A 10947-nucleotide genomic window follows, 5' to 3' on the forward strand; every position below is an offset into this window, starting at 1 on the left:
CTACCTCTCTGTGAGAGAGTCCTGACTTAGACACTGAAGAGTGAAGACAGAGTTTTAAGTTGTAAGCAGGCAAGAGTAGCTGCTGAGTTTAGTTTGTAAATAAACAGCATGTGTTTATTCTAGCAACAAACTCTGATGTTCTCTGTCTCTGTATCAACTCGGTCACCCCAAAACAAGCGTGCAACCCTGATCCTTTAGCCCCAACAAACCAAGGGCATTGGATCCAAAGGGGTCTAACCTGCTTTGAAAACATCGGCAGCTACTGGTATAGAGACACGCACTGTCACATTACTTACTATTGCAAGTGAAATATCTCATATTGGAAGAACATCTGCTTCCAGACAGAATGACCTTCACAACATCCAGTGCTGCCCTTACCTCTCCATAACAGATTTGAAAATCTTGTTCTAAGTGCTTCAGAGTGGTTATCTGTCATGCTAGCAGCACATTGATAGCAGTTGGACATATTATTGACAGGTCAATACTGCATTATTTGTGCACATATCTGCACCCCTGACAGTCTGCTGACCATCCTCCATGAGGGTATCTGCAAGATTCTTACTGGCAATTTAGCACTGCATACACATGATGGCTATCACATTACAGTATGTTGTTAAGTTAATCACTGTTGCTAAAGAGGCTAACATCCTTTATAAAGCAGTCCTAATGAGATCTGAAGTTTTAAGTACTACTATGTTGTAATGCCCACAACAACTGGCATCTCTGCCTCTTATTTATGCACTACTCTGTGATCCTGTCCTCTAAACCATTGTCTGTATCATTCGCATTGAGTATGCCAGGGATGGTACTTGATGAATAGGTGCTGCATTTTAGGCTGCCATCTCCTGGATTGTCTTTTGTCTGTCATCCTTTCTTCTGAGGAATTATTAGCATTACATAGAATATACGATATAGAAACAGGCCATTCAGCCTGACCAGTCCAGTGTTTATGCTCCAACCGAAACTTCTCCCATCTTTTCTCATCTAAATCTACCATTGTAACCATCTATTCCCTTCTCCCTCAACTGCTTTCCCCAAATGCATCTGTACTATTCACTTCAACCACTCCCTTGATAACAAGTTCCACATTCTCACCACTCTTTGGGTAAAGAAGCTTCTTCTGGATTCCCAATTGAATTTCTTGGTGACTATCTTACATTGATGGCTTCTAGTTATGTTCTTCCACACCAGGAATCCTTAGCATCCACTGTAATCAAAACCTTCCATAATTTTGAAGACCTCTATTAGGTAACCCTCAGGCTTCTTTCTTCAAGAGAAAAGAGATCCAGCCTCTTAATCCTTCCCTGATATATGTATATCCATGCATTTCTGGTATCATCCTTGTAAATCTTCTCTGCACCGGCTTCAGTGCCTCTATATCCTTTTAATAATGTGGCGACCAGTACTGCATGCAGTACTCTTAAGTGTGGTCTAACCAAGATTCAATACAGGTTTAGCATAACTTCCTTACTTTTCAATTATATTCCTCTAGAAATAAAGTCTAGTACTTTGTTTGCTAATCTGTGGTGCAATCTTTAATGATTGATGTAATTGTCTCCCAAGATCCCTTTGCTCTTACTCCCCCCCAGACTTGCACCTCCCAAGTAATAAGTGACTTCCCTATTTTTCCTTCCAAAATGCACTACCTCACATTTATCTGTGGTGAACTTCATTTGCAACATAATTATCCATTCTCTCAGTTTATTAAGGTCCTGTAATTTGCTGCAGTCTCCTCAGTATTGACATATCTCCTCCCCAACCACAGCTCCCCTGCCTCCCCCCCAACCCCCTCCCCCACCCAGTTTGATGTCATCTACAAACTTAGAAATTGTGTTTTGGATTCCAAAGTTCAAATTGTATCGATTCTGAACAGTGGTGGTGCCACACTGATCCTTGTGGAAGACCTCTTCCCACGTCTACCACTCCGAATAGCTACTCTTTACTCCCACTTTCTGCTTTCTGTCTTCTATCTTGAAGCCAGCTAACAATCCATTCTGCCACTTGTCTCCCGACTCCACATTTTTTTACCTTATTGATTAGTCTATTATGGACATCTCATCGAAGGCCTTTTGAAAATCAAATCTCTGAGAAAAGCAGATGTTAGGACTTCATATGCATGTTACTCCTCTGGCTCCAGTTTATGCTGCCTGCCGTAGTGTGGCTGTAACTTATGGATAAACTAGCATTATAAACTATGATATAAACAAATAGATCTTTCTAACTTCTGTTACGGACTTGAAATGTTAACTGTGTTCCTCTCCATAGATGCTGCCAGACCTGCTGAGTTTTTCCAGGTATTTTTATTTTTATTTTTGTTTTAGAGCTTTCTTGGTGAATAATAGAATCTTACAAGATAGGAGGCCACCTGGCCCATGGTGCCCGTGCCAACTCTATGAAAGAGCTATTTGATTAGACCTGTACCCTGCTCTTCCCCCATTACCCTGCAACTTCTTCCTTTTCAAGTATATATCCAGTTCCCCTTTGAATGTAAAAAAAAATTCACAGGATGTGGGCATCGCTGGCGAGGCCAGCATTTATAGTCCAACCCTAATTGCCCTTGAGAAGGTGGTGATGAACCACCCTCTTGAACTGTTGCAGTCCATGTGATGTACACCCACAGTGCTGTTAGGAAGGGAGTTCTAGGATTTTGACCCAGCAACAGTGAAGAAACGGCAATATAGGCCAGAATTTTTCTCTTATCGGCCAGGCTTGGTAGGAGAGGGCGGGGCGGTTGGGAAGCCAACTGCTGCCCGTGATTGGCTCCACACCGCGATTTCACGCTTAATAGGCCTTTCAATTATCGGCAGGCACGCAGCCGACTCTGGCACGAGTGTGCGATGACATCGGGACGCACACCTGACGTCATCGTGTGTCATATTACGCTCGTGCATGTCGGGTGCGGTCCACACGCCGAATGTAAAATTCTGGCCATAGTTCCAAGTCAGGATGGTGTGTGGCTTGGTGGGGATCTTGCAGTTAGTGGTGTTCTCATGTGCTCTTTGTCCTTCTTGGTGACAGAGGTCGCAGGTTTGGAAGGTGCTGTCGAAGGAGCCTTGGTGAGTTACTATTGAATGTTCTCCCACAACCCTTTCAGATAATTTATTCTAGATCATACCAGCCCTCTAAGTAAAAAAAACACTCATATCCCCTCTGCATTCATAAGAAAACAAAGTTGGTTTGCGTTTTAGTAGAATCTACGCAACATAATCCCGAACAATAAATTAGTACCTTTGAAATGGTAGCAATTATTATTTTGTGCACACAGAATAATCAGTTTCATTGGATATCTACATTTGTTGACGTGGTTTGGTGGAAAAGTTTCAACTTGTGCATCCAAAACCAGCCCTTTAAAAGGTATAGCTCTGGTACATGTCCCCTTTGAAACAAGACAGCTTTGAAGTTCTTAATATTCATTAATAATTACATTTTAGTTTCAATTTTTTTTTACAAAAAACTGAATCTGCGGAATCAGAAATAAATTTGTTATGCATGAAACAACCAATACATTTTTAAGATTAATAATAATGTAGGATGAAATATTTGTAAAACTACTGTGCCAGAATGCAATAAGATTGCATTGTGACATTAGGGTACAACAGGATAGAAATTGGACCATGTTGCACCCACTTTATTGAGTGTAAAATGGGCAGCAATTTCAGTGGGCAAAGGACTGCGCAAGATCAACACCAGAGTACAGGCATCTCCTTATTGACATAGGTAGTTGCCCAGTTGCCTCCCCAAAACCAGCCTTAGAGGCTTTACATATGTAATTCAGTGGCATAAAGTAGGCTCTGCACTAAATTAGGCCTGTGTCGCTCTGAATTCTTCAAGGCTGCTGTGGCCTGAGCAGTAACCTGCACCAAAAAGTATGATTTAAAAAAAAAAGTTTCTGTGGAGCTAGGAGGAGCAGGAGTAATTCTTCTGACTCCACAACATTCCTGACAGCAAGTGCCAGCCTCGACAGACCTCCTTCCCATTGTTCTTCATCTTTCTGGAGTCCTGGCACTCACCTGAGGACATCTGTCAGGAGGCAAGAGGCCTGAAATTGGAATACTGACAATGGGTGAGCCACTCTGGAGAGGCAACAAGCAGCATATTATTCACATAAGACCCGAGGCCTGGGCTTCCCAATTGGGTTATGTGCCCAAAAAGAGGGCAAAACCATTATTTTTCATGATTTAGTGCCTTTTCTCCTTTCGGGTCCCCTACATATATTCCTCATCCATCCACCACCACTTATGTCTTGATCTAGGAAGGCAGCTGAGTATGGCTCACAGATTTCCTCTGCAATATTGCCATTAATGAACCTCTGTGATCAGCTAACAGGAGGTACACTTCCAAAGGCTCATAAAAGCTCAAAATCCCTTGGCCTGCAGAGCAGTCTGACAGCACACTGAGAAAGTTCATTTGTAATATTAATAACATTACAACCTTGGGTTGAGTAGAGAATGGTGGCTACTAATCTAACAGGACAGCCATTATAATATAATGCGTAAATTCAAAAAAAATTCAAGCTCATGTTCAAAGGAACACATTCATGTTGAAACAAACAACTGTTTCCATGGGGATGGAAAATTTACAAAACTTCTTCAGTTAATTTCGAACACATGCTCCTGAGAGAGAGTTGAACACCAGCCAGAATGCATGGAAGTTTGTTCTCCAGAGCATTACTCTGTAATCTTGAGGATTTCCATAACAGTGGTTTTAATTTTAAATCTTAGGGTTCAAGGAAACTAAATGCAAAAATTAAAATCCTGTCAAATCACAACTTTAGCTTCAATAATCACTCCCCGACAGCTTCTCCCAAAACTCATGAATACAACAACACTTAAAACAAAATATTCCCCATACGTAAATAAAAAAGGCAATCAACAGAAAAGGTACTTTTAAACATTAATTTTTGAAAAAGGATGCTGAAAGGTAAAAATGCTTCTTCAAGTGACAATATGCTGGAGACTAATTTCACCGCTGTCAAATACTATCAAGTAGTAATTTTCCACATGTGAGCCAGCATAATCAGCATGCTATTTGATCATGAGCCAAAAGAATTTTGTTTTCATCCAATGTGCATTTACTGCACAACCAATAGAAATCACTGGACAGTAAGCAAGGATGGGAATTCCCCCCGCTGAACACTAAAGACACCCGACACAAAGTATTTCTGCATTTATATTTTATTAACAAACTAATTGAATAGTCAGTGCTGTTTCGAGGTAAGTTGGAATGAAATATTGCTGTTACATGTTAGAATGTCAGGTAAACAAAGGTCGAGCTGCAGCCTGCTTAGCCTGAAAAATAGCCCATTGGTAAGGGTAAGAAGTGTTGCTTGATGTGAGAATACAATTTTTTAATAATAGAAATTTAATTTTTAAAAAATGTACTTTTCCTTGTAGTATTCTTCATTGTGTCACAGACTATGCTGTTTTAGGAAATAGCATTAAGCAATCCAATCTAATTTTATAATTATATTATGAAATATTATTCTGCTGCTAAGTTGCAGCAAAGATGTAATTTGGACTGTTTAAGGGAACAAAGTCCAATTTCTGTAAATAAGCACAACGTGAGAGGAATTAGCGATTTATTTTGTATTTTGAAAACAACAGGAAATGATTGGCTATCTTTATACTTTATTAAAAGACTATTCTGAATTAAAAAATTGTGGCACTTCAAATATGATAACAGACAGAGAAGGTTAACTGTTATATTCAAATTGTACAATTGAAATTTGAATGATTTTACTTCATGTTAAAGCAAGACATACAGTTCCTTCAGGTATATATGGAGTAAATATATTAAAAATTGGCTGGTGCCAAAGGGCGCATCCCACCATGGAAGGTGGTGGTGGCAAGCTAACCTTTATCAATTTGCTGCTTAATACAAAAGGTTTACTGTAAGAGCCACAAAACTAACAGTTAAAAGCTTGGGTAATTCCTTGGCTGTAGTAGTGCTGATCACTTCTGTACACAGTATACGTTTATATTCAGGGTTGTGATTATACTGCCCAAATCAAACTGCACAATAGCATAAGTCTGGGCTGTGGCAACAAAATTTCTTGTGAACTGGACATCTGAATATTTTGCATGTGCTCTTATGTGTGACTCTCTAACCAACTTGAAGGTGGATGAGACATGTCTGGATTTTTTTCTACAATTCATTCACAGGATGTGGGCATCGCTGGCTAGGCCAGCATTTATTGCCATACAGAATTGCCCTTGAGGCAGTGGTGGTGAGCTGCCTTCTTGAACCGCTGCAGTCCCTATGGTGTAGGTACACCCACAGTGCTGTTAGGAAGAGAGTTCCAGGATTTTACCCAGCAACAGTGAAGGAACAGCAATATAGTTCCAAATCAGGATGGTATGTGACTTGGATGGGAACTTCCATGTGGTGGTATTCCCATACATCTGCCACCCTTGACCTTCTAGGTGGTAGAGGTCGCAGGTTTGGAAGGTGCTGTCTAAGGACCTTCGTAAGTTCCTGCGGTGCATCTTGTAGATGGTACACACTGTTGCCACTGTGCATCGATGGTGGAGGGAGAATGTTTAAGCTTAGATGGGGTGCCAATCAAGCAGGCTGCTTTGTCCTGGATGATATTGAGCTTCTTGAATGTTGTTGGAACTGCACTCATCCAGGTAATTGGGGAGTATATCATCATACTCTGATTGTGCCTTGTAGATGGCAGACAGGCTTTGGGGAGTCAGGAGGTGAGTTACTGTCCGCAGAATTCACAGTCTCTGATCTGCTCTTGTAGCTGTAGTATTTATATGGCCAGTCCAGTTCAGTCTCTGATCAATAGTAACCCCAGAATGTTGATAGTGGGGTTTTTATCGATGGTAATGCCAATGAATGTCAAGGGGAGATGGTTAGATTCTTTCTTGTTGGAGATGGTATTGCTTGGCACTTGTGGCATAAATGTTGCTTGCCACTTTACAGCCCAAGCCTGAATGTTATCTATGTCTTGCTACACATAGGTACAGACTGCTTCAGTATCTGAGGAGTCCCGAATGGTGTTGAACATTGTGCAATCATCAGTGAACATCCCCACTCTGACCTTATGATGGAAGGAAGATCATTGATGAAGCAGCTGAAGATGGTTGGGCCTAGGACACTACCCTGAGGAACTCCTGCAGTGATGCCCTGGGTCTGAGATGATTAAATATGAATCATTAAGCTGTTTAATTTCATAGAAACAAGTGAACATGCTGACAAATAGTTACAATTGAACTTACTTAGTTCAATTCACACAATGGCCTATCACTCGCACCTCGCCTCTTGAATTCAGCTCTTTCGTCCATTTTTGGACCAAGTCTGTAACGAGGTATGGAGCTGTGGTCTTGGTGGAATCCAAAATGAGCATTGATGAGCAAGTTATTGGTGAGTAAATGCTATTTGATTGCACTGTCAATTACACCTTCCATCATTTTGCTGATGATTGAGAGTAAGACTGAAAGCACGGTTGTTGACTGGTTTGAATTTATCCTGTTTCATGTGGATCGGACATATCTAGGTAATTTTGCACTTTATTGGGTATATGGCAGTATTGTAGATGTACTGGAACAGTTTGGCGAAGGGTATGACTAGTTCTGGGGCAGAACTCTTCAGTACTACAGCCGGAATGTTGTCAGAGCCCATAGCCATTGCTGTATCCAGTGCCTTCAGTTGTTTCTTGATATTACGTGGATTGAACTGAATTGGCTAAAAACTAGTTTCTATGATAGTATAGATCCAGGAGGAGGCTAAGATGTGTCATCCACTCAGCGCTTCTTGTTGAGTTGCAAATATTTCAGCCTCGTCTTTTTCACTCATCTGCTGGACTATCCAATCATTGAGGATGGCATCTCATCCTCTATTGGCCCTACAGAGTTAACAGCTTCCATGCCCACCCACTTTCCCCTGCCTACCTATGATTCAGAGCTTCCTGTGGTAACGAAGGGCCACAGAAGCACCATGGCAAACACCAGTGAGGAAAGCGGTCATTCATGCTTGCTCTGCAGTGAGTGTCTCTGACTGACCATAGTCCTCTGGTGTGGGACCACTCAGTAGCTCATTGCACACAGTGTCCTTGGTGAGTCTTCGTGCATGGGTTGGACACCTTGCCTCATATTTTCTGGCCGCCATGTAAAACATGAGGCCTGTCACTTTGCAATTATGCACGTCACTCACCTTGCCATACCCCAGTAGGTCATTAAAGCACTCCTGTTTTTGCAGCCATGTTCACTTCCTTGGATACCTCCAGCTATACTTTCTTATTGATGCTTGCTGGCTGCCTCCTCCTATCCACTGGGAACAGAACATCTCTGTTCCTTCACTGCCTGCATGAGTGTCTTCAGGGGGGTGTCACTGAAATATGGACCTACCCTTCCTCTCACTGCAGCTATTTCTCCAAAAGTTTCCTTCTGCTGCATCCTTTCGTCTGGCTTCTCTGTGTGCAGCTAGAATGAAGGCTGTAGACTAGCCTTTAAAAGCGGCGCCATTTACCTCCTCGCCACCACTAGCTCTTGCATGCCTCCGGAGGCTTCCTTGCCAGCTGTACACTAATTGACCGCAAAGCGGAAGATTGTTGTGGGAGTCCCATCACCCGATTTCGTAGTCCACAAATGATCCCAGCATCAGGACTTTGAGTCAAACGATAAAATACAGCCCTATGACTTGGCCAGTTTGTCAGAAGTTGTACTACCAAGTCACTTTTTCTGATCTTGAAGTCCCCCAACCAGAGCACATTCTGGTTCTCAGTGCTTCTTCTGAGTATGTAGCAAATTTCTTATACTCCTCAGTCTATGGAGAAACATTTTCAAGCCTGGATCACTGGAATCTTAACCGCCTTGCATCTCAGCAATTTTCTTAATAAAATATTTGGTGAATATTCTTTGCTTTAACCCCCAATCCTTAAACATTATTCAACCCCAAAATCCTTTAAAGATAATAAAATAAGGTTCCAAACTATGGCAAGAGCATAAGAGTTAAAATATTTGTAAAGAATGAAAAATTACAAGTGGGCAACAAAATGTCACAAGACATAACTATTTAGTAATCACACCAGATAGAAAGCAGCTGGTTCAGCAGGTTGCTGCCTAACCTGCTCTGCGTGGCAGAGCATGGGTTTGTACTCATGATTACTGGCACATCAAGTTACTGTCTTGGACAGGCAATCAAGTAGACACACGGAGCTAAGGACAAAGTACTTGCTTCCTCTTAGGGCAAGGAGAGAAAAGTCATCCCAGTCAATCTACTTTTTAATGCCAAGGTCAATAATGGCATTCCTCCAAGAAGTGTTGTTTGCCTGTCCAGGCAGCAGAATAGGGAATGGCATTGACAGATGTAAAGACAGAGGGAAAAAAAGCTTTGAAATATTAAGGGAAAAATAAAGAGAAATCATTACTATAAACTTTGAATAATGGTAACGTCATAGTTATGAAAACTAAATCTTACCATTAAGTTAGTGAAATTATACTCATGAAAGTATTGGTAGAATTGGATCCTTGAGAAGTTTTGCACGCCCACAATATAAATGCTATTCCAGTTATGTTGTGTTCACTATCATGATTTGTTATTACCATTTCAGTCATCAGCACATATTTGAATTACTAAACCGTGCTTGTCCATTAACACGGAATAGCACGGACCCAGAGACAAATCCTAGGACACAGTGGGGCAAATTGCCAGACTATGCGAAAATACAGAAACAGTTCAAATTATACCATTGTGAGAATGAGAAAAGTCATGACTATTACAATGAACTACAGCTCTTCATAATCAGTCAGGGCAATCAAAATTTGATTTCAGAGCAAAGAAATGTACAACTAGGCTAGCTGATCACAGCTGAGATGTTGGTGTGGAGTGGATATCAGCCAAATTTCCCACTCCCAATTGCTATCCAAAGTTCCTTGATGATTCCTGCTCGAAAATGTACCGCTGGGATTTTCTGGGGCCCTAGGGAGCATGGTGGAAGGGAGTGAGGTGGAGGCGGTTGTGAAATCGGGTGAGATGGCGGGTGTGATGTGCCTGACACCTTGCTGCTGTCATTTTACCAGTGTCAGGGAAGGTGGCAGATGGTCCACCTTAGGTGACTAATTAAGGGCCTCTTCCTGCTGCTGTTGGTAGTTTCATTACTGCAGATTTGGGAGGGAGGGGAACCCGCCCAAATGGGCACTATAGCCTTTGAAGGGATCCCCTGGAGGCAAAGATTGTTCTTGCTGAGAGACCCCGCCCCTCACCTGGAGCTGCTGGAGTGACCCTGGCGAGACCAACCTGATTTACCTCCATCATGACTGGTCCCAGCTGGCTGCTGCCCCAGCCATTGGTCCCTGTGGCACTTCCGGTGCTGAAGAGCTGTCGGCCCTCCAACTGGCCAACAGTTCTTTTGGGGTGGGGGGGGGGGGCGGGTGGGTTTGAGTGGGGACCTCATCCCTTAAAGGGGTGGAAGCCCCAACTGAATATTGTTAATCGACTGAGGAACTAAAAATGCACCCGGGGCTTCCATGACTGGCCAAGGCTTTCTGGTCGGTGGTCAGGGCATAAAGGCTTGGCCTACACTGGTGAACGATAAGTAAAAACTGAATCAGAACTGGCTGTGATACTGTCTATGTCAAATAGCTTGTTGGTAATCACTGTCTGCAGGTTGTCACATCAAAGAATGGCTGCTTGACTAAGGTCGTAGCAGGTTGCCAGCCAATCTGAAATACCAAAGTGAAAGAAAAGTTTTGGAAATAAAGTTAGGAAATGGCAAGCAAAGATGGAGATGTACCAGGTGAATGTGGGAACATTCTGCTGGAGGTTTGAATACTGTTTGCATGTGGTTTTACTGTATAGCTCAGAATAGGGTGAATTTTGAGAATATTTCATTGCAAGTGCCCATCAATAACACTTTGCTGATGCACTGGAATCAGAAATGTTTTGAAAATCATACACAAAGCTTTTAGAATCCACTGAATATTCTATCCTTAGGGTTTT

The sequence above is a fragment of the Carcharodon carcharias genome, chromosome 17 (genome assembly GCF_017639515.1).
Source record: "Carcharodon carcharias isolate sCarCar2 chromosome 17, sCarCar2.pri, whole genome shotgun sequence".
NCBI classification, from domain to species: Eukaryota; Metazoa; Chordata; class Chondrichthyes; order Lamniformes; family Lamnidae; genus Carcharodon; species Carcharodon carcharias.